At 41.2% G+C, this 25,483-nt stretch overlaps 1 protein-coding gene across 2 annotated transcripts in view; it reads right to left on the bottom strand.

Annotated features, from left to right (window-relative positions):
• Window positions 1-18,312, bottom strand: part of vdra (vitamin D receptor a) — an 86,561-nt gene extending 68,249 nt beyond the window's left edge. For both annotated transcript variants that reach the window (XM_084014805.1, XM_084014804.1), the window contains exons 1-2: window positions 18,224-18,312; window positions 17,199-17,355 (exon numbers count right to left, since the gene is read on the bottom strand). The gene's annotated coding sequence lies outside the window, so the exon portion shown is untranslated. The remainder of the gene's footprint in view (window positions 1-17,198; window positions 17,356-18,223) is intronic.
• Window positions 18,313-25,483: the final 7,171 nt, after the last annotated feature.

The following is a 25,483-nucleotide window of genomic DNA, read 5'->3' as shown; positions in this document are numbered from 1 at the left end:
CCGCCGGGATTACAGCCTGAAGAATTAGGCTGATATTGTGACACCACGCCATAACAACACATTCATTTAGCCTTTTGGCCTTTTATTGCGGGAGGACAGCATGAGAGAAAAGGGCAAGAGAGAGTACCTTGGGCCGCTGCAGGGAGCCTCGGTGCACGGGGCGGTAACTCTACCACTGAGCTATCAGCGCACTTAAAACATTGATTTAATCAGTCAGATCTAGTAGTTCCCTTATGATGGGGCAGTCATATTACACGTCTATTAATTAATGCATTCACACAGTCGGTGAGTTTTTGCCAGCTGTCTTTCCTGCATTTGGCAGATGAAACTGTTGCATTTTACCTGTATTATATGTTTAACTTTGTATTTCTGTAAGATTATGGTTTGCTCCTCGTAAGTGAAATATGCCGCTCTGCTGATCCATGTTTGTGATTGGTCAAATGCTGCAAACCCCGCCTCTTTTATGTGCACGCGCTCATAGTTGGAAAGGGAAACCCTGGGTTGACTTAACGAGTTGATAACCAGCATCATGTGACCGCTTATCTCCGATTGCCTTTGTTAGGGTTACTTAAGCTGAATAACTGAAAGATACCCTGGGTATGTTGAACTCGCTTCATAGTACAGGCCTCCGGACGAACTAGAGAAGTCTTTTTTAAAAAGAAAGTGGTGACAAGGGAAACCATCAATGCTTGGAAATATCTATGTAGAAGCCCCTGAGTCAATGACAGAAAACATCACAGTGAAAGGGGATACCAGGTACCATCAAGGTTTTTTTGGACTGGTCATAGTGATGCATTTGCCATCAAGTCATAATTTCCTGTGTCAATATTAGGCACTTCATTTACAATACTGTAATTTCTCCAAAGCATTTAGCGTCTTTTAATTTGCAACTCTGTTTCTGTGTTTTTTGCAGCTTCTCAGACCACACAGGCTTTATGATACAACGCGGATTGTTTTAGTTGTCCTCTGCTGGATTAGTTCTGTCCGATGGCATATGCACAGTCACAAAAGTTGTTTCCATTGTTTGCCCCACTCTGGTGCAAACAATTTCCTTTCCCGGCTAAGGTGAATTAAAATAACTCACCTCCCTGCTGCCCCTGGCTCCCAGCCAGCCAAGGGGCCTCTAAGCCTGGATGATGGCGGCTGAAAGCCACTATCTTACCCTGACTGCATATCACTGGGTTTCCTTCCAACAAGATTTGTGCAGTACCTTAGAAAGGTAACGAATAAAGAATATATATATAGACACAGACATTTTGTGTCAATGTATTTTTATAAGTCTGTATAATGCATCCTCTCCGAAATGTGTTAATCCTTCCATGTAACACTCTACCAGGTACCTTAACTCCCTGTTTTTTCAGCTTTGCTTTGCAGTGAGTGAAAACACATTCTGTTGTACTGAGGTCAGGTGACCCAACTTGACCAGTCAAAAACATTCCACTGTTTGGCCACAATAGAAATAAAAGGTCACTGGCTGGTTTTTGCTGTGTGTTGAGTATCATTGTCCTGCTGCATTGTCATAAAATTCATAAAACTATACATAATTAAAGGATAACAAGTCCTTTACCATTAACCCAATATGGATGTGATATCACAACCCCGGTTTGTGATATAACGCTGATTAGTCCATATCAATTCAAAACTAATATGCTCGAGCAAATAGACAAAAACAATGAAAGACATGCCATCACACAGCAAAACCTGCCCTATCTAATCAAAAAACATTTCTTTTTCATGTCTGGCTGACAAACAAATTGTAATGTCTGCCACAGAAAGTTGGACAGAAATGTCGTTGACAGTTTTATAGCCTAGATACTCAACAGTATGTTTCACAGAGGATCAACAGCAGCACAGTCTCCTGGCACCCTGGAGCTGATGATAGCCGGAGGCCTTCAGCTCGAAGATGTAGATGAATTGAAAACGGAAGGTTTGGTTACAAATGACTGCCGTCTTCCTGGGCAGTGAAACACACAGTGAGATGCTGGGCTTTTCTCCTCATGTTTCCATCCCTGTCACAACCAAACTACCCATTGAAACTAATACTGGAGCAAACTGTGCCACTATGTTTGAAATTCATGTGGGTCACCGTGCTCTTGTGTTTCTGTGGCTTAGGTTACCCATTTCGGTGACTCACCTGAAAGCAAGGTGTCAGACAAGGGTGATATTTAAGCCCGGGGCTATAATGCACAGCATTACAACCAAGACAATTTTTGCAGTAGGAGTAGCATTTTGTAGTTAAACGAATGGAACTGATGCACTTTGGGAGCAAAATCAAGGGGCTTGTTCTATGAAGAACGCTGTGTTCTTGTTCAAGCAGTGGTAGAATGTAACAAAGTACGTTAAAGACTGCGACCACATGGTATGAGTCTGTTTTTTTTAAAGTATGCAAGTTATAATTGCACGTGGTCGTATTCATGAGAGTGCATGATCATCATATGGAATGGAGACATCAGCCGCCCACCGCCTATCCATCGTCACCTCAAAGGCGAACTCGACCAGTGAGCGTTGAGCAGCTGTGAGTGCGTAAGGAGAGTCGCACTTGTCGCAACCCTGTGCTCGTTGGACCATATGTGTACATGCAGTGCTGAAATGCTCCCTCATGAGGATGGTTTTCTGCTCGTTCCGTTCACTTGTATCACGGGCACGCACCTGGTTTGCGCGGGAGCTTAGACTAAGTAAACGCAAAATGCATGATTCACATGTACGCAGTGGCGGAAAACTTTACGAAAACGATCCACTTAGCTGTTTTGAACTGGGCTTAAAAAAAAGCAAAATACAGAGAGAGAGTAGCATGTTGGTGGGGAGGGAGAGACAACGAGAGGTTTCAACACTACGGATGATCAAAGTACAGCAGGGAGAGAGTAGACTGACCTAGTGCCATTGATTAATACCAGTGGTGTTAGTAATTACTGAGATCTTTTACTTAATTAAAACTACTACTGCATTCAAAATGTTTCTTTGGTTAAAGTATTACAGTACATCAAGACAATGTCTACTTAAAGGATAAATGTACTCATTGTCCGGCCATAAGGGGTTTGTCACATTATATATCATAGTTGCATTCATTTATTTTTATTGATGCAGTAAAATGTAAGAGGCATTTTAATGTTGTAGCTGATTGAGGTAAAGCTCATTTTATTTTTATACTGTTGGGTGCTTTAATTTACTGTATAACGTTGTATTTAATTTACTTAAAATTAAAAAAAACGTTCACTTTATATATTTGACAATATTTTTTACTAGTTAGTACTCAATGGTATCCACTTACATCAGTGAGATTGGTGAGAAGAGGTGCCTGCGAAGAGCCCAAAGGATACTAAAAGACGGAACAGCCTGTTCACCCTACTGCCCTCTGGCAAGAAACACAGCAGTATCAGCTGTCGTACCACCAGACTTTAGAGCAGCTTCTCTCCTCAATCTGTGAGACTCTAAACTGTAAAATCATTCTCATACATACATACATACCATATAGTCTTGTTGTTGTTTGTTTTTCTAGAAAAAGGGGACTACCAACAACCCTGTTCTACAATGACAAGACCTTGTACCTTCAGATTCTTAATATGAAATATGAATTATATAATAGCCTATGTATTTTGTAGTATATAGCCTGATAATATGATATGTATATAAAGTCGTTCAAAGGAGCTCCACCTGAACCAGCTGCAACATTAAATTGATTTAGATTTAGATTTAGATTCATTGCATTAATCATTATAATCCGATGGCATAAGCCTCTGCAAATGTATTATTTAAAATAAGCCATTCTGTATAATGAGTATATTTTGGTGCAACATTTCGAATGCAGGGCCTTTACTTGAAACAGGGTGCTGGAGCACTGTGTTCACGGCCCCGGGAAGCAGCAAAGTCCAGCAGAGGGGTGTACTGAAGCCGACACGGATGGAGCACTTCCACTTTCCGAGCCGAACTAGAGCCTGTCGCTGAGCACCGCTGCGTAGGAAACGTGCCCACCCATTGAGAAGTGTAAAAACATTCTCGGTTCATTATGAAAGTGTGGTACGGGGAAAACTTTGACAGTGTGCCACATTCCAGTTAATTAATGGGAAACATTGTAAGAGGTGGAGGACTGGGAGGATGGACAGGAAGAGAAAATGAGAGAAAGTGAGATGGAGAAAAAACTAATGGTAGAGGGAAGTGGCAGGGGCTGATTGGAGGAGAGCCATGGAGTGAAACAGTAGATAGTGTGGAGAACACAGTGTGGTTACTGTGAAACAGCTGTGTCAGCTTTCAGCGCACACACACACACACACACACGCACACGCACTAAGAGCATGGATGAAGTCAATTCCATCTCGTACAGCTATGGACATAGAGTGACTGACATCCACGGACACTCGATGTAGGGTGGCTGCCAAGTCCAGTCATGTGACATCTTTCACAATCACACAGCCGCTAACATTGACATAAATGTCGTCCACATACACTACACACATACACTACACACACACACACACACACACACACACACACACACACACACACACACACACACACACACACACACACACACACACACACACACACACACACACACACACACACACACACACACACACACACACACACACACACACACACACACACACACACACACACACACACACACACACACACACACACACACACACACACACACACACACACACACACACACACACACACGTCAAGGTCAACGTCAAGTCTGCAAAATACATTCATCCAAAGCATACCTAAAACTCAGAAATGTTCATATAAACAAAGGATGAATGGATGGACCGGTCAAAGTATGTGTTGTGAGTACCAGCCCCGGAAATAGGCCATCTGTACTGCTCGGGTCTAATTTTGGAAAGGCAGGGAATTCGTTGAAACGACTGGTGTCAAAACTCCTGTTTGTAGCCAGAGAGATGAGCTAGTCTGTCCCACCGAAATATAAACTGACAAAAATATGAGGTGGAAAAAATAAATATATATTACTGTTAACATATGGCAAATACAGTGGACACCGTTTATAGTGATCCCGGTTACAGTGGTCAACCGCTCATAAGGGTCTTGGACAGAATCGTTCCCAAACTAATGCTGTCTGAATTATTTGCTTACAGTCACATGGGAAAACCATATGTTTTCTGTAGAGAAACCACAGTAGGCTAAATTGATTCAATTTTTTTCTAAACTTTATTTTAGGTAATACTGCTTTCCTGCTGTATAACTGAGGCTGGTGCTGCAAGCATATTGAAATCATGACGGGGAAAAGAGAGACATTCTATCTCAATGACAAACGAAAGCACGTGCGATTGAATCAAGTGGATTGATGATAAACACAAATGTAAATTAGATGTCAATCTGCATGAGCTATCAAGCAAAACTAAGTATTAATAATCATCTGCTTTAGTTCTCAACTTCATCCAGACAGACGTGAACATAAGACGTTTCCACTGTCACAACAACCGTCGAAACACTTATTGAAGTTTCCTAAATTGCATTGCCTTGCAGCCTAAATAGTAAACCAGTGTTGCCACTGTTCTAGCCAGAGATTCAACGATAGCAGAACCTGTGGTTGTACCCGTTGGGCCCCTGGGCGTAGGTCGAATAATCGTCCCTGTGAGGTAGAGGCCAGGTTAAGAAAGATTAAATTCTCTCTGGGAGTTGGTTTCTTTTCCTGCTGTTCATTTTTGTCTTTGTTTGTGTGGGCCAGGAGAGGACCGGTGCTTATGAAAGTGCTCAGTCGCAGCCGCAACTAAGAAGTAATTAGAAATGATGACAGTTTATTTCCTTTGGATGTGGCTGGAGTCACTAGTCTGCCAGCTACACACCGGCAGCTTGTCTGCAGAGTTTTCTTAGACTTTTAGGATTTTGGTCAGTATGAATTTTAGTTTATGGGATCAGCCTTGGTGATCTGAGATTCCTTTAACTCCTGGTGTTAACAGTGGTGTGCATCGCTCCCTGGAAACCCTGCGTGTGCATGTGTGTGTTTGCTTCTGTGGCTCTGTTCTCTATCCAGCCTCGTTACCCCGGCCAAACAGCTTCGGAAACAAAACAACTCCACAGCACACTTGTTTCAGATTTGATTCAATTAGATTAGTTGATTAGATGTGCAGATTACCTTTGAAGCCTCGCTTGTGATCAACATTTGTATCTTTCAAACCTTTGGTAATCCTTTTAAATTATAGGGATATTTTTTGTTGTTTGATAGCCTGTGGAATGAACATATCTGATCTTTGGATTAGAAGTTGATTGATAACAGATTTTTAAAGCCAAATACAATAACGATAGTTTGGGGGGGGGGGGGGGGGGGGGTCCATATCACAGGGAACAAAAATTCTACTTCATGCTAAATTAACCTTTGACATTATTACGAACGGGATAACTTTAGAACGGAGTCTAAGTCATACATATTTAAATAAATGCATAAATCTGGAAATGAATCAAACTCAAAGTAATTAAATACATCTGACACTGAACATCAAAGTAAGCATAAAGTAAAGTTTTTTTAAAAGGAGATATGACATATGGCTTTAAATGTGCTACTTTTGCATAATATCAATATACCCCATTTTGTATCTCTATGATTTATCATTATGAAGAGAATATCCTGAAGTGTGATATGCACATTTGTCCTGTGGTTTACAATTGGACAGGATTACTTCTGTTGTTCATCTCACTACATTTTTAAATGGCACTTTTGTAATATGTTTTATATTCAGGGGTAAGGAGGATGCTAAAGAGTGTGATTTCATTTCATGAAAGGTTACGTGGCTGGATTATTTGGAAGGAACGGATGAATGAATAGTATAGCGGATAGTGTTGCATTTAGATATGTGACGACATGACCATTTATATTACCCTGATAATCATTATAATATGCTTAAACTCTTAAAATGGCAACAAAGTGAAAATCGGCACACTGAAGAACAAGACATACGTTTCGTGGTGGGAAATAAACAGAAAACAGCTGGTTCCCGGGACCACAAAGATTTCGCCCACATCGTCTATCTTTATAACGATGATTGAAGGTTTGCCACGGCAAAATTATTCATTAGTATTCATAAATTCATCATGCAACCTAGCAAACTACGTTGGTGTGTAAAAGATGCCATGTCTAGTCTAAAGAAAGGAAAGCATGGTCATGGGCTCCGTGTGTGTGTGTGTGTGTGTGTGTGTGTGCGCATGTGTATCGCAGTGTTTTTCCTTCTCTGGGGTATACACAAGCCACGATCAGTGTAGCACTACAACAAATCTGACCCAAACAGTTTCCAGCTCCTGCCAAAAGCAAACCGTCTTAAAGGCTACATAATACCGCGCACAGCAGAAGTAAAAAAATAAACTAAAAAAAACACAGAAAAACCATAACAAGGGAAAAAACCTAGTATGCAAAAAGAAAAAAGGAGGGGGAAGAGAATAACAAGAGCAAAATGCTGTCAGTGGAGGAGAGGAAGAAGGGCGAACGACAACAGAAGGAAATGAGGCAGACACAGACCGTAAGAAGAACGAGACAGAATGTTTAAAGGCAAATTAAGGCTTTACTGCTACCAGGAATTAGATTTTAGACCAATTTAGTAACAAAAAGCAAACGAAAAAAGAAAAACCAGGAAAATCTGTGTTGCATTAAACCCATTGTGTATCAATTAAAATCTTGATGAGCATGCAAATAACACTTACTTTGACCACCTGAGGCTTATGTCATAAAGGCAAGAAGAATGTCAAGATAAATCTAAGTCAGAAAATAAGACCAACATTGCTGCATGTCCATTTCTCATGTTTTTCTGAAAATTCAGCCTCATTTCATTTGAACTTAATTACAAATAAATATCCATGCTGCAATTTGTTGTATTTTGATCAAGATTAAATTAAATCAATAATCCCATTTATGTCTTAAACAGACCTGGTATTATAACCTAGATATAATCATGGCTTTGACGTGAAATAACAGTATCATCAATAGAATTGGGGTGAATACTGGACGCATTCACAACATACTTCTTCTTCGCTCAAACATGCCATTTATTAATATTATTCATCCGGCAGTTTTTTCATCATGTTACTCCTCCTGCATTTTTCAACGTAGAAACTTCATTCAAAAATGAAAACGTTCAGCTAAATTAGGATGTGTTATTACATGACAAAGCAATTTATATTCACCTGTTATCATACAGCTTATAGCTAACAATGCAGTGTAGATTCAGCGTTTCAACAAACCTAAAAATATTACACATTTTTATACATCATTGTATTAAGTTACAATATAATCAATGATACGGACTTTGACATCACCTAAACTGTGGTTTTAGTAAATATAGGAGAGCTTGTTGAACTGAACCTTTATGTAACACTACTGTACATGCCACAGTATGTACAGTATGTACAGACTGCATTCTGCACAGAAATAAACTCGCCATGTGCCCTCAGCACCAAATCCTCAAATCAACCAGGACATGAATCTGAGCAGGATTATCAAGTCAGTAAAGCCGAATTTCCCTGCATTTTTCATATGCTGTACCTGTGTTTCCTGATAATGCAAAGTGGAGAAAGACATGACACGTTAACCAATAAGCAGAGGAGGAGGTAACAGCACACACACACACACACACACACACACGGTTGAAAAGAGACAAGATAAAGTGAGGGAAAGAGGGAATATTGTGGTGTAAACTGGATGAATCATTTTGTTTTGTATTTGTAACGAATTAAAGCACTGGTAGGTCGAGCAGAGTAGAAGAGCTGCAATACATAAAAGCACAAAAAGAGACATTAAGACTGAGCCAGGCCTTCTCCTGGTTTAATAGATTGACAAAGAGGACATTTGGCCAGGCTTGAAGACCTATTATGAATCCAAAACCAGACATAAAGCTGTCAAATCTAGCTCATCTGCAGTAAATGATGAAACATAAACAAACAGCATGAGAAAAAAGGCGAAAATGTGTGAACAGATCTCCAGGCTGCCACCATTTTGTCACATCTTTATCCATTTTAGATACAATTTGGAGTTTTTAAAAGTGCAAAAGAAATAATAAAAAAAGAGAGACATTTACACAATGAGTAAATGTCAGATATCATTTACTCCTTTCCAAGTCTGAGGTCCAAACACTGAAAGAGGGAGCGAGCGAGACTGAAAATGTTATAGCTCTAAGCTAAAACATGCTCTGTCCTGTCGGCTTGGGCCTGCTGTTCTGCATTTACACTGGATCCGTGGTGTGTGTAATATGTACACGTGTCAAACGGATGCAGGCAGCGAGAAGAAGTGAGAGAAGGACAGTGAGCGAGGCATGAAATATTTATGCCAATAGTAATAAAAGGATATCGACTGCATTTAGAGCGTGTGTGTGCAAGCAGCAGAACACGCTGCTTGCACACACATTTTAGGATGACTAATTGTCCCACAAACAGGATGACAGGATGAGAGGGGCGGAGCCTTCTGTGGGGGGCCTGTTGAGGTACAACCAATCCCCCTGTGTGGGCTTGTCTCTCCCTCTCTGTGCTACAGTAGCATCGGGAAAGAGAGAATGAGGAATGAAAGAGGGAAAAAAAGAGGTTGTGAAGGGTTAGTAGCTCAGTGTGAGCCCCTTAAACTGGGCCTCCACAGACAGACGCAGAAAGAGTGAGCTAGAAGGAGACAGAAGCTGAATTTCATTTACTTGTGTTTTATGTTTCCTTCTCACTCTGGCGTTATTCTCTGCAATGTCAAGAAATGTGAACACTGCCTATTTGGAGAATATTATTAAAAGAGCAAAAGTGATTTCTTTCCCATTTGTCACCGTGTTGAAACGGAGGAAAAGAGCTTGTCTGGTTCACTCTAAAGGTTGAAAATACAAAACTTTAAATTGAATCGAACATTTCACGTCACAGGCAGTTAAAGGAGTTTGTGTTACAGAAGCTAAGTGTGAGGCGGTAGGTGTGTTGGACTACTGTCAGCCAAGACAAAGCATGGACAACAAGCATGTGGAAATACTGAAATTAACCAACCTCATACATATTCTCCCTCTCTCTCTCTCCCCCTCTCTCTCCCTCCCTCCCTCCCAGGTTTAATGAGTGCTGCACTAATGAGCCAGTCGTGCTTTTGGTGTGGCAGTAAAACACGTCCAAGTAAGCTCTCACCTAACATCAGTCTAATTAAAAAGCCTCACTTTAAATCAATGGAAACACAGAAGGCACCGTTTGTTGCAATACACTTCTGGCTTCTTATGGAAATATCTTTAGCCTGGAGTTTGGTAGTCTGATTCCAGTTAAACCAAATCAAAGTCAATGAATGAGCTGTGCATTTTCAAAAACACGGGCAGACTTTGATTGCTTCTTGTTAAAAGGCCTGCGCTTGTATGACATGGGAAATGTTTTTGACGGTAAGATTTCAAAGCTTTTTCCCAAGACTATTCCATCACGTCATACAGCACAGGTTGCATGAACTAAATGTTACCGGGTTGTTTTTGCCAAATGTCTCATTTCACTGGGCTATATTTAGATTTACTTAGTGGAGTACAGTTGGAGCCATAGGGTGAATACATCAGTGGCTGAATCCATTAAATATCCAAAATTATATTTCAGCCTACTGTGCATGCAAGCCATTAAATGTGATGCAAATAACAAAGCTCTAAAAAATGTGATTTGTGTGGGATCAGGGGTAGCAAGGGGACGGCTATGTTGCAATTGATTCTGTCACGGCCCCTGTGCCAGCACAAAGTCCTATAGTTCATACAAAAATACATTTTCAGCCATCCACTATATCTTTAAAGTAAAAAAAAAAAAAAGGTTTAGACACAAACACAGTTTTAAGTGTTACAGCTGCAAAGACAGACTAATGGCGATTTTGGTCACTTGTTCAGCATTTAAGCAGATCTCGGGCCGTGCTAAATCAGAAGTGGACCCGTGCTTTATCTCAAGTCTACCTGACAGGCAAAATGGATGCTGAGGAGCATTATGTGAAGGGCTGACTCTCAGATCTGTGCAATAAACAGCCAATTCAATTTGTACTTTAATATTTCAGTATAACGTGGATAGATGCTATCCCTGAATGAATGCATCATAAACATATTGCTCAAAGCCGTTAGGGCTGGGTATCGTTAAACGGTATGTTTGCGTTTTACAGTAGTTGCGCTATTGCCTTAAAAGCAGAGAAAACCAGACCACCATCAACATGTAATCTAAAGTATGGCCAGTGTTTCCCCTATATTCATGCACCGCTGTTAAAATTTCACACATCATTAATATCCTCTGCTCTCGTGTTTCACCGAGTGCGTTGGAGATTCTCCACACACATAAACACACACAAACACACACACACACAGAGTGCAGCAGAGGACAGACAGGTAAAGTGAAGGTTAATGTTGTTTACAAACAGACTCGATAGTCAACGACACGTTAACGCGCCAATGGATTGTGTGTTTTTAGCCGAGTTAGACCTGAGAGTATTCAGTTAAAACAGATTCTAGTTGTTCTCTGTGACGTTTGCTGGAAGTGATGTAATGTAATAACAATAAAGCCAGATTTAACTGCAAAGAATGTGGTAATGGGTGGTGTGGGGCAAGTCTATACAACATAAAACACATTCTTCTTCACAAGCCCCCCTCAGTTCTACAATCCTAAATACTACCAATCCATCAGGGGTAAGTTATAATGCAGGAAACACAGCTTATCTGCATAGTCTGTCTATCTGTAACATTTCTGTAAAGCTTGCATTTAATTCTGAATAGCTCCATTTTCTTTACAAATTATGAATTTATCTTTATAGTTAGGTTATGAGCTATTGTTTTAATTACTAAACACAAACTACAAACTTTATCAAACTGCTCTGATTCCTCCTCTTTGACCTTGTCCAGATTTTGGAGCGTCAAATGAGGACCAAAGCCGTTCTTTCTGCAGCCGCCGTAGCTCTTTGGAGAGAACTCAAATGAATGAAAAGCTACAGATATTTGCCCAGAGGACGATGTTTTATAAAATAAACTATTTCTGTCACTTTCACCGGTTCACACACTCGTGGATAGCGTGTCAGCAATTCTACATCACTCATTTTAATCATTTAAAAGATGAGCCGTTAAGGGGTGTCTGACTATCTATAATATACAAATGTTACTCGAATAGCAACCTCATCCTAAAATACTGCCGTCTCTGTGAGGTTTCCATTTCAAATGTGATGCCTGCAGTGCGCCGTAGGAGCATCAATATCTTTCAGTGCGTTTGAGCCTTCTGCCTCAACCGCCACCACGCTGTCGAGTTCAATCTGCTACGTTACTGGCTGGCCAACTACCTCGCCATTTTCCAACACAGCAAACAGATGTGATAAGCATGAGTAACCTGACTGTTGTCAGGGACAGGATTGTATTAGGAAAATGATGTGGTCATTGTTCAGTGTTCATTAAACTTCCTATTGTATTTCACAATAGAATCTTAGACTGAAGACACCGGGTCTGCTCAGCTGCAGTGAGTGAATGAGTATTGCTGCAATAGGGACGGACCACATCTCCCATCATGCCAACAAGGCCCGAGTGCTGGACCACTTTGTTTGTTAAATTTGCTGATTTATGTTCCAAAATATACATTTTACATTCATCAGTGTTTGTAATGTAACATAGTTTTCACCATTAGTGATATTATTGCTGTGAATTCCTTGTCATGAACACATACTTGTGACCATAGTGCATGTGCACTCACTATGAGGGAAGGCCATAACGGCAGCAGGGTAAACATGTACGCTCGACAGAAGCATTGTTATTGAACTACATTCTGAAATGAACACGTTGGTATCGCTGCATATCAGACGGCATATTCGCCGTCTAAATCTGGGATAGGTCAGTATCACAGATTTAGATATTATAGTCTGGCTCTATAATTAACACTGGTCTTTGTTATTTGATAACCGCTAATAAATAAAGCAATGTGTACAAGGGCAAGTCAAAATCGACTTCTGACCCAACTGTGCAAGTGACAAAAAGAAAAACACGTTGAACCCTGATGTCTCTGTACACAAAGATATAGGCATAGAGAGAGAGATCAGGGTTTTTTTCCAGCTGTTGTGGCTGTTTTTGACATTTATCTCACCAAGCCCCTCAGGGGGCTTCAAATGAGACCTAATCACACCAGAGCCTCTATTATATTTGTTGTAGCTACACAATTACGCCTCATAAGGAATCCATTAGCCCCCGTTTAGCACGTCCACAATAAAGAGGGAGGAGGAGAGGAGGAGACTGGGGTGTAGGAATGAAGGAATAATTACAAAAAAGGAGTAATCCCTGTAAATGTCACAAAGCAGACAAATGTAAAACAGTTCCTCCTGTCCGTTACCGACTTACTGTTCACAACGGTGATTCGACCTCTGGCCTGCTCATGAAAGCCTTACACATTTTGCCACAGCGAACACCTGGTGTCTGGTGGGTCTTTCCTACGGGAGGGATGGGTTTTGTTTGAAATGTGCAGAAGAGAAACTGGTTAGAACGAACACCATGGTTTGACAGACAATGGGGAAAATTCAAGAGAAAAGATAACAGTAGTAGTGAGTAGTGAGCTGTTTGAATGACAGACAGTGGTGCAGAGCAGAAATACTGCAGCAACTTACAACAAAAGATGGAGGCAAAAAGAAAAAAAAACACACAAACATAATATGTTTATGTGTTTTATCCAAGAGTGAGATTATTGCTGTTGTCACTCTACTTTAATTTTATCTCCTGTGTTTGCATGACAGTGAATTCCAGGGGCTGCATTCGCCAAGCTAAAATTTAGTTTCATCATATAAAGAGATTAGCAAATAAATAAGGTTGAAAATGGTATACAGGTGTATTCAAACTGAAGGTTATCATACTGTCTATATTTGTTTATCTACAGTATTGAAAGAAAACTGACATAAGTGAAGGCTGTATGCTATAGTGTTGCTTACCTGTAAGCCAACATGCTTCAGTTAGATAACATGTTATGATTACATGCCACTGTTTACCACTGTTTACCAGTGTCAGCTATCGACAACATTTAAATGAAGAGAAGCATCATGATCATTATTATTCAGAAGGAACTCCAAAAGAAAACTTGATCTGGACATCCTTACACATTTCCTGTTAGTTCAAAGCATTCTTCCACTAAGCCTGAGCCTCCGTCTCTGACAAGGGGTCGTAACAAGGGATCATCTAAATCTGAGAGCAGCACAGATTTGTTTTAACGTTGAAAAACCCAACTACAGCGTACATTCAGGACAACACCGAGGCAAACCTGCTTCACAGTTTGCAAAATATAAAAAAAAATCCCTGATGGACACCAATATGCCCTCAGACAAATTAAGACAGTTGACAGACAGTCTCGCCGTTACGCCTGGATTTTATCAGGAATCTCCATAAAAAAACTCACAATTGATCGCGGTGAATTTCCATCATTGTGATAAACGTAAATATCATAACGAATGACTTGAAACAGCTATCTAGTTCGCTATCATGGTTGACAAGTGAAACATAGAGGCTGATTTTAAAAATACAGGGGAAAAAATACATGTACCCTTGTTTATACAGGGAGACCTTATGATTTATGATAATCTTATTTGAGATTATTTTAATATTGTATGCGGCTCATCTGTAACACAACAAAGAGATTTATTTCTTAACAAAATGTAAAGTGAAAGTCCCATTCAAAGTGTGAGGTTATTTCATCCATTAACAATTGTTTTGATTCTATGGTTTAACTTCTCAAATTGTTGATTTTGTCAGATTTTGTTGTTGTTTTGATTGTTGGTTGAAAAAAAAAAAGACCAAACTAATAATCAATTACTGGAGAAAATGATCACCAGATTAATTCAACAGGAAAATAATTGTTAGATGCAGCCCTCTGCTTTCTGAAATTATCAAAACATCCTCCTACTCTCTCAGGTTTTGATAGAACTACTTGTAGCAAAAACTTGAACAAACAGTCTGTATTTGTGTTGTAGTGAGACGTCCCTGTACAAAAATCTTTAAAAGCAAACAAGAGGCACTGACTTTAAACTCCATGAACTGAACAAAGTCACTGGAAAACTCACAGCAACAAAGTGTGTGAGTATGCGGACCTGGAGGTACAGTATTTGCACGAGTGTGTGTGTGTGTGTGTATGTGTGTGCGTGTGTAAGCGCACTTATGCACACATGCATTCCATATTGTCTGGAACTAGCTTATGTTTCAAAATAGTGTGCTGCACCTTGAGGCCCCCTGTGCATCTGTTCTCATTTTACAACCTGCCTGAAACCCAGCGGAGTAAAAGCCTCCTGAGCACAATGTGCTCCACTAAGCACCTCATTACAGAAAAAGACCCTTTGTACACCACTGAGGTAATAGGTGGGTGGGAGGAACCTTTAGATGAAGGAATCAACACGACCAAGTGATTGAGTGATCATTCCTTTCATGAGTGAACTGCTCAGCCTTTTCCACGTTCATAAAACTGAAATAACTACTGCTCTGCTGGCAACGTGGAGCAGGTGATGCTGAGAAACATCAGCATATCACTCCGACATGATACCATGCACTCTTGGAGATACGAGGTCCAACAGCAGTGGGAGGTAGGTGGTCAGTGAATCATGTTATTGCAATGTGGTGCATTTACTCACAATGTAGGAGAGCCGTTCTAAGAATAGCACAACATGTTCCTGACAAAACAAAACATTAACTTTCCAATCACAGTTGTCATTGCAGGGAACTTATGGGTACATTGTCTTTTTATCATGATCATTGCTAGAAAAAAATGTAATGGAAGCTCAGCTGAGCACTTCACACAGAGCAGAATAGCTAGTGTGTTTACATGCTACGCTTAAAAAAGAAAGTCCAAATAGTAAATCCTAGAGAAAAGGAAAATTAATCTCATGAAATAACATTCCTCTTAAAATCTGGGTAATACAAAAATAAATATGGATTCAGAGACTGTCATAACAAAGGATAATGTTCTATTAACCAGCCATAATGAAAAGGTTTAAAAACAAATCATGACAAAAATAAGCAGTTAGTCTTATGCTAACTTGAATAGGGATAAAATACTTCCTGCAGCTCTTCCAGACTATATAAAAGGTTATCAGACGGAATTCATCCAATTCTGGTAGTGAAACGAGTCGTTTTGTGAGGGTTTTGATGCTCAATGATGATGACCGTTTACCAGCTGCAACAGGAGCAACGGCGTAGGCCAACATGTTCCTAACATGTACAATGTGTTAAGAAACAAATATCACATTTTAACCCGGACTTTGGAGTATAATTGAAATGCAGTATAATTTATCTTCAGTCAAGTGGGCCAAAGCCTGAGAGGGAAATCCACTCTACATAGTAAACATAACACTCCTCTTTCAATAAAATTTACTATCAATACCAAATTGCATTTAAAGGACTGGAAGTTTTGTTTAAAAAAACGTTCAGAGATGACATCATGATCAGTGTTGATGATGAGAAATTAGTTGATTTCATGAATTATACACAGATACAAAATTCAATAACCAAAAGACAGTTAAGCCAACTAAGACGATAGATTTTCTCATGACTTATAGTTGCTTGTGTCTAATAATGCACCTTAAGGATGCAATAAAGAATATAATAAAATTGGATAACTCATCAACACCCTCCAGTACTGTCTATGGCTCCTCAGAGTCACACAGCAGCATTTTCTCCAAGTGCAGTAACTGACCGAAGTCCCTTCTACTCCTCTCTGCTCCATGCTGATCTGTCCCTTTGTCTTCCCTGCAAAGAGGAGCAGCAGCCTCCTGCACATCAGACGCTGACAACCTCCAGGCGAGAGCACTCCCCAAACCACATCACAACCTCGGTGCGCTTTACGCACAAAGTCAGAACAGTCATCGAACGCGGTGCAATAACATCCAATTCGGTTGATTTTCCGATCGGCATTTCCTTTTTCTTTCTTTCTTTCTTTTTTTTTTTTTTGTATTTGCAGGGATTTGCGCACTGGCCCTGCTGCAGGCAGGCAGGCACACACACATGTGGAATGTGGAGGGAAGCACCCGCCTATAACAATAACACCACACACAAAACATAACCAGGACCAGGCTTCGGGGAGAAGTTGAGAGATGCGAAATGAATCTGCGACACGGAGGTGCCATGCGGCTTCGACGCACGTAGACGCGGCAACAGCGAGGAAACAAAGAGAAAAGCTGCTGTTTTCTGGTCAGCCTATGTGCAGCGGTTAGCCCACAACATAACATGCTAACCGGATTATTTTTGGTGCGTTTCTGCCACACACACACATAAACAGTATTGTGAACGCTCCCTTACCTGATGTGGCATATCAACCTTCACTTTGTGCAGAAGCAAAGGGGGGGCCCCAAATGTCGAGCCAGGTCGCCAAATGTTCCGAGCCAGTGGAGTTGAAGGCAGCTTTTTTAACAATTTCCCCCCACGCTGGAAAACTTTTCCTCCGTATAAAACAAAACTGTCAACAGAGAAAAAAGGAGGAGTGATTAGGCAGGGCTATCTAACGGTCAGCCGGGGGGGGGACGTTAGAGACCCTGGTGACGTCCCGTTTTTTCATGCACGGACACACCGTTACGCTAAACGTCATTCAATAAATCTGGCAATTAATGCCTCGCGTAATCTCGTGGTAAACACTCCTGACAACGGGACTTTAGACATTTCGCGAAACAGTTTTCTGGTCTGTTCGGCACAAAAGTTAGACGCGATGCGGCACGTCATCCAAACATCTTGAAAGTTTTGCGGTTTGTTCTGGCGCTCGCCTCCGACGCGGGACGAGAGGCAAAGCCGTCATTTAACGTGTCGTTGGGAGAGCTCGTTATGGTTTATAAAGAATTGAAGAGTGGCTCTTATCAATATATGTCAATGTCCGCGAATGTACGTTACTGGTTCTGTACATTTGCCAACGTGCACGGCCATATTCAACTGCCGCATTAAAAAAAAAAAAACGTCTCTCGTTGTCCCGTTTCTCCACACATGAGTGGACAAGAACGTTAACGGGGCTCGGACGCTGGCTAGCAAAAGTGGCAACATATATCACTGCGTTACGTGCTGTGTACAACGGGCTCTCTACGATGACAGTACGCCCAGGCTCACTAAGTACGTTGTGTCAGCGGCATGTCAAAATATTGCAGGCCGTTAGAGAGCAATAACAACAGGCAACGCACACTTCGCTGGCCTGGGAAGAGCGTGTGCCACTCGGCCTGAAAGCACTTCTCGCCCAAACGAAACGAGAAAGAGCAAAACTACAATGGCAATTTCATGTTACGCCGCCTTTCGCCCCAGCGAGTAGTTCCCCAAAGGTACAGGAAAGTGCAAAAATAACTTACATTAGTCCATGCGAAGGGCGACGTAAGCAAACACTCTGTTAGTCCAGTTTTTTAGATCTGTATCAACATAGACGGGTAGCACTTCTCCATAGCCCCGCCCCCTCGCGGTTTAACAGTCAGGCATATCTATACATATATATAATACCTCTGGCGTCCAATCACAGCTCTTCACTCTGGAGCAGTGTCTGCTCCCATTGGTCGAGAAGCGTATCAGTCTCCAGCCTAGTCCCCAGCTGTCTCCTTACCATATAGGGGTGTGTCGTGACGTAGCAGGCAGCCCGATAGGTAGTAAACGATTTCGTTAAAACAAAAATAATAGTTTATAAAACAAGTAAAAACATGTTCAATACAAGAAAGATCAAATCTGCTCTCTGGATTTGTGTAATGTCCAGGGCATTTACGTGTCTTCATTTATAAAGTTTGGAGAAAAGGTGAGAAATATCACCCAAAAAATGATATACATTACATTTGTGTGTGCAAATTTGTGTTTTGGCAATGTTAGATTTTGAATGTTGAAGGTCCTATGAAACGTCAGATTTCTCATTATGAATTATTTATGATTTACCTATACATAATATATGAAAGTTCCAGCAGCCTCTGCTCTCTCTCTTTCTGATCTCTCTGTCCTGGAAACTGGTGGTAACTGATAGTATACACATCCCACAAGCAGTGAAAAGCATTTTAACCACTAACCAAACATGGTCTGTGTCCATAGTGTATATGGACAGGTGCTAATGTGTCTACTTGGTTGAAGAATTCAGAGGGAATGATAGGGCCCTCTGGTGTGATACAATGTCACCCCTGGGAGGTTTTATTCAAGCAATTCAATCACTACATTACCCACTCTGTAATTAGGAGTAATTCTCTCCTTATATCCATCTTCTTTCATTTCTCTGGGTGGACTACGTATTGCAAAGCACCAGCCTGGAGAAGTTGGACTATGGTGTCTTTTTTATCAAGCACATACCTACTGGACTTTACATGGAGGCCGTGTTGCTGGAATCCAACCTATGACCTTACAATGAGATCCACGTTGACAACATTCCAGTGACCAATCCATAACTTTCCGTACGTTTCATGTAATGGTACAAATGAGAGGCAATATGAAGCCCTGTCCGACATGAAGCATGCTCATCAGTGGCTTTGAGTTCTCTGTGAACAGATTCAGGTATTTCAAAGCTTGCTTTCTGTGCTGTGTGAAAGGAAAACATTCACCGTGTGATATATGGCATGTTACATGTTGGAAGAAAAAAAAATGTCTTCATGGAAGTCCAGCTCTGGACTTTCTTTGAGACATTGTGAATGATTCCAGAAATTAGTCCGTGGCAGAATACCGTTTTGCTGGCTGTTGTAAGACAGTGGGGATGCAGTCATCATGGAGGGAGTTTGATGTTGTTACAGTTAGATCAACAAGATTATCCCAGTTGGCTGCATGGAACATGTATGCTGGCAAACAGCTGTAATGTTGTTGTAATCCAATTTTCTTCAAATGCTGTGTATTGCTAGAATAGATGGGTGTGCTGTTCTATATACTATGACATTATATATTCTACTTATTATATAACAATAATTATGTTATAAAGTAATGTACAGTGTGCTACACTATAGTGTACTGTACTGTTAATATATATCAATATATATATATATATATACACACATTATGCATTTATCCTGTACTAAATTATGTGGTATACTTTACTATAATATACTATATTGCTTTACAGCTATTCTATACTAAACTATACTGTACTATACTATACTATACGACACTATACCATGCTGCACTATACACCATACTATACTATTCTATCTACTATTCTATTATACTAAACTGTTATACACAGCGCAGTCAGTGCTATACTATACAGAACTATACTGTACTGTATTACACCATGCTATACTATACTATACTATACTATACCATACTATACTATACATGGTTTACATTACATCCATTACAGGAATATTGTCAGAGCTCCCTAACTTCCTTGATGCTCATTCAGCTTCTGCCATTATAATGATGCTAATCTTGTACAACTGTCGGCCAAGTGTAAGTGTAAAAGCTTAATAGCCGTGGGCTAGTTTGTTTTAGTCGATGGTAAATATGTGGTTTGCCGTTGTAGCTTCAAGAAACCTTTGGTCCAATAAGTATATAAATCAGATGTAAAACAGCATGGTTCTGTACAGATCACACCTGCCCACCTGCTTTTCTTCAACGCCTCCAGTGTTAATGAACATCAAACACAAGGATTTTACAGCTGATCATAACTAAATGTCCACTTCTTTAATTGTTGTAGCATAAACATAAAAAAGGAAGCCGTATCTATGTGTGTACAGTTTATATGCATGACATTCAAATGTGTAGGCTATGTGTGTGAGTGTGTGTGTGTGTGTGTGTGATATTTTCCCTTGCAGCCTGCCTGTGTGTGCATGTGCTGGAATCTAGGCCATCCCTTGTGGCTTTGTGTCTGAAACGCGGATCAGTCTATATGAGGGGCAGCCAGGCATATGGGCGTGTTTGCGTGGGGGCATGCGCACACAGGGCTTCATCTTCCTCTGTGTTTGTGTGTATGAGAGAGAGAGAGAGAGAGAGAGAGAGAGAGAGAGTGTATATGCTGTATGAGGTACCTGGGTTGTCCTGGGGTGTTTCCACTGTACAAACACACTACGGCGTAATAGGAACAGGAGACACTCTCACTTAAATTGAACACACACACACACACACTTTCTCTGTAGCGCTCTCTTCCTCACTATCTTCCTTTCTAGGACTCAGGAATATCTCCATCTCACTTCTACGCCCCCACTCCCCACCTCCAAACACACATGCACGTACACTCCGCTTTCTCTCCCACTCACAGGGTGAGTCTAGGAAACAGCTGGAAAAGCAAATAGTCGCAGGCAGGCCGAGCCCTGGCCCACTGGCTCTCACACATGACTGGACCTTTACTTGGATGAATGCAGTCCTCACACTGATTTTTCAGCTGCAGTCAGAAAGCACAAGGAGCAGTGCAATTGCACAAACCTAAAGGAATGCTGCAGCAGTTGGCAAACACACTCTTTGATCAACTTCTCAGTGTGCGGCGAGAAGATTGGTAGCACTGTCACCCTCGTCTGCCACAAGTTTCTCAGGGATATTTTGGCAGCTACGGCCACACAGAGGATCACACAGTCCGGGGAGGGAGTTGTCTCAGTCACTTACAGGCCATTTAATATTTCAGACCCCTCAGCTCTGCCTCGACCTCTAACTCCTTGACAATGTCATCATCGGCCTCCAACATCAATAAACTCGACCCGTATTCACAACATATTTGCTGCATTCTTTCCAATCGGACATGAGGGAATTTGATAGCTGAGCAAAACTGGAACATGGGTTCAGCAAGACAGCAAACAGTCTGCTGAACCCACAGTAAGCGCTGTTTTCAGTTGATTTCATATTATATGGTGTCTTCCAGTATGGATGGCATGTATGTTTTGTGACATTTATAGGAGAACTCCATGAAATAACAAGTTGTATAGTGTATGATTGTATCCCTTCATCCCTTATATTGTGAAAAACACAAAATTGGTGAACCAGATGTGACCTCACATAATAAGGAGAATACAGCACAAGCATTGTGGACAATATCATACATTTTCACTTCTACTGAATGTATTTAAGACCACATGTGTGCTCTGTAAAAGTGAGCAGAACACCATGTCTTCAATATACCATCCTATGTCCCTTGTACACATTCTTCTACTTATTCAACTCTTCTGTCTTGTATGTGCTCTTGCAGAAGGGAAGACATCAAAAAGGCAGAAAACGTGTTGGACGGGTTCCAAGAATGTGGATATAATAGGAATGTAACATAGACGGCATATAAGAGAGCCCCTCACATAAAAGAGGCACCCTACTATACCCCATCACTCCATAGGTCAAACACTGGCACGCATCATTTCACTTTAATGTATTCTATACCTAAAGGAGTTACAGCTTATGCACAGCAGACGTCACAAACCACCTTCAACAATCTGCCCCCCTTCTGTACGCCGCTCTGAATTCTAACGTGCCACATAAAGGAAGTTCTAAATCAAGAGCCCAATGGCACAATAAATCTTAAACCTTTGACCACCAAGATCCCACCATGGATATAAAACAGTAGATGTGACGTGTTCTAATAGCTTGCCGTTCCGGGATGAAACCATGTGGCGGCCATCTTACCTGGGTCCCATTTTATTTTTTATTTTATTTGCTGTAATTGGAACCACTGGTGACGTTTTTATCATCTTTTTATTTTTATTTTTTAATTCAAGGTAATGAATGTAACCACAGATACAAATGATTTGGATCATTAAAGGCCCAAGAGAACAGATCAAACAACACATTGCAAAACTTGAGTTGAACTGCTGAACTGTTGAAAGTACAAATCGCTTTTCTCTGACTGGATTACTTTTCCTGATCAAGCCATGGGTCCTATTTTATTTGCTTCACTAAAAGTGAAATTGAGTAAAGGCAGCTGCAATCAAGTGATGTTAATATATGATGACTGATTGCAGGAGTCAAGAAGTAGGTGTTAATGTTAAGTGCGACCCGTCGGCTTCGAATAACAATGTTGGCTGATTGTGCGGTTGGATAGTATTGCTGTCAAGGATGTGGTTTCCATCGGTTTTGATTTGCCTGGGCTTTACTTTCGGTTTACTGTAACCATGGCTTGCTGGATTTGTAATGAGATATTAAAGTGATTTAAAAGTGAAGGCAAGCTCTTCTCCTTTTTCCATGTTTACTTCACACTTGATTGGCATGGACTCAGCTGCTTAGTGGTCAATTAGAGTAATATCAATATCTTTGATCAATCAGAGATAACTTAGAACTCAGCTGGTCCATTACTTGGTAGCTAACTGTAACATTAGCTAGTTTAATACGTTTTTGTAGTTTTCATTGACCCACACTTAAAAAATTAAAGTCTAATTTACTGTATACTGACACGTGCACAGTGATTCAAGCTTCCCTGTCGTTTTGGTCCTTTTGGTAAAGCAATTAGGTACAGAACAGCCGCCAACCAGTTGCTGCCCTTTGGTGGTGATCGTAAACAATACCCTGGTAAGATGGTGGACAGTTATCCCATTAGTATGATGTAATGGTGCTGCTGTTTTATATATCCCACTGACTCTGAAGTCAACAATCCACTTTAGGGAACATAAAACACAAACATCCTTTGTGATGGCTCCTATTTTTCCCCTTTATAGAGTTATTATTTGGTTTTCTATTAGATTTCTTTGTCTGTTTGTTGAACGCCAAAGTCATGGTGTTGGTGTCATTCTTATGTCTTTTCCATTTCCAGGGACACATACATGTTTTGATATTTCCTTCAGAAGTGGTGCAGCTTAAATGCATCACAGTATAGACATGTTTTCTTTCCAAGCCTGTAAAGCTCACTATATTTCTGCACCCTCTGAACAATTAAACATGCTCGATTTTGCTTTTGAGAGCATGGAGCAAAGTTCCATGAAGTTTTGGAAGAAGGATTTAATAAAGGATTGTTGAAAGTATGGACGCGAGGCTTCGGAATGCAGGTGAGGACCCAAATGCAGAAACAGGTGAGGAGGTATTAGAAACCATGATTTAATACCAAAAAATAAACATGCATAGAACAGTCCAAAAACAGAGGCAGGTAACAAAAAAGTCCACTGTCAATCAGGTACAAAGGGAAACCATAAAAGCAGGTAAATAGACTGGGTCATGAAATAAATAACACAGGACGAGCTGACAAGACAGAGAAAACACAGTCTATACACAAGGAACTAATTGGGAAACAAGACACAGGTGGGCAGACATGAAGGCAGGCTGAAGGGTGATTGGAGGGAGACTCAGGGGGGGCAAGGCTGACAAGAATAATCAGACACAGGTGACAAAAAGGTACAGACAAAAAGGAGGGAAAACAGGCTATATAGGCCTACAGTACAGCCTGACTTATTTTTTGAGTAAAATGTTGCAAAATGCCCTTACAAGAACAAAACATTGTGCTCATATCTTAAGATATTTTAATTGTAAAATCTTATAATGTAGCAAATTACACTAATTTCATGGCAGTTCATTCATGAATCAGTATTTCATACAGTTTATAGAAAGTGAAATATATGGACCTACAAAGGTGAAAGCATTTCCTATTTTTCTGGTACCTAATGGTACTTTTTTCAGTACTTTCCTCATCACCCTGATCAACTCCTCCCTCACCTCAGGTGTCATTCCAGCGGATTTTAAGACAGCTACCGTGAAGCCTCTCCTTAAAAAACCCACCCTAGACGCTACTGACATCCTAAGCTACAGACCTGTATCTCTTCTTTCATTCCTCTCTAAAACCTTGGAACGTGCCGCCTACAACCAACCGTCATCCTATCTCTCGCTGAACAACCTCCTAGACCCTAATCAATCAGGATTCAGGACTGCTCACTCCACTGAGACGGCCCTCCTCACAGTGACCGAGTCCCTGCGAGACGCCAGAGCCTCGTCCCACTCCTCCGTTCTCGTTCTCCTCGACCTATCTGCTGCGTTCGACACAGTCAATCACCAAATCCTCCTCTCCACTCTGGCTGAACTTGGCATAACTGACTCTGCTCTCGCCTGGTTTACATCATACCTGACAAATCGCACCTTTCAGGTCACATGGAATGGCTCTATGTCCAAACCCTGTTCTCTGGACACGGGTGTCCCTCAAGGCTCAGTATTAGGACCGCTTCTGTTCTCACTATACACCAGATCACTAGGTTCTGTTATCATATCGCATGGATTCTCCTACCATTGCTACGCAGATGACACCCAGCTGTTCCTCTCTTTTCCCCCGTCCTCTGACACCCACATTGCAACTCGCATCTCGGACTGTCTGGCTGACATCTCTGTCTGGACAACTGCACATCACCTCAAGCTTAACCTGAATAAAACCGAACTCCTCTTCATCCCAGGGAAAGACTGCCCTCGCATGGACCTGTCGGTCACTGTCGAGGGCATCACAGTATTGCCGTCGTCAACTGCGAGGAACCTGGGTGTAATCCTCGATGACCAACTATCCTGCACCTCCAACATCACTGCTGTGGCCCGATCCTGCAGATTTGCCCTCTACAACATCCGCAGGATTCGGACCCTCCTCACAAAGGACGCAACGCAACTCTTGGTCCAAGCACTGGTCATCTCCCGCCTTGACTACTGCAACTCTCTCCTGGCCGGACTCCCGGCCTCTGCGATTAAACCATTGCAGCGTATCCAGAACGCTGAAGCACGTCTTA

The sequence above is a fragment of the Eutrigla gurnardus genome (genome assembly GCF_963514095.1).
Source record: "Eutrigla gurnardus genome assembly, chromosome: 8".
NCBI classification, from domain to species: domain Eukaryota; kingdom Metazoa; phylum Chordata; class Actinopteri; order Perciformes; family Triglidae; genus Eutrigla; species Eutrigla gurnardus.
This window is presented reverse-complemented; position numbering and strand designations above follow the sequence as displayed.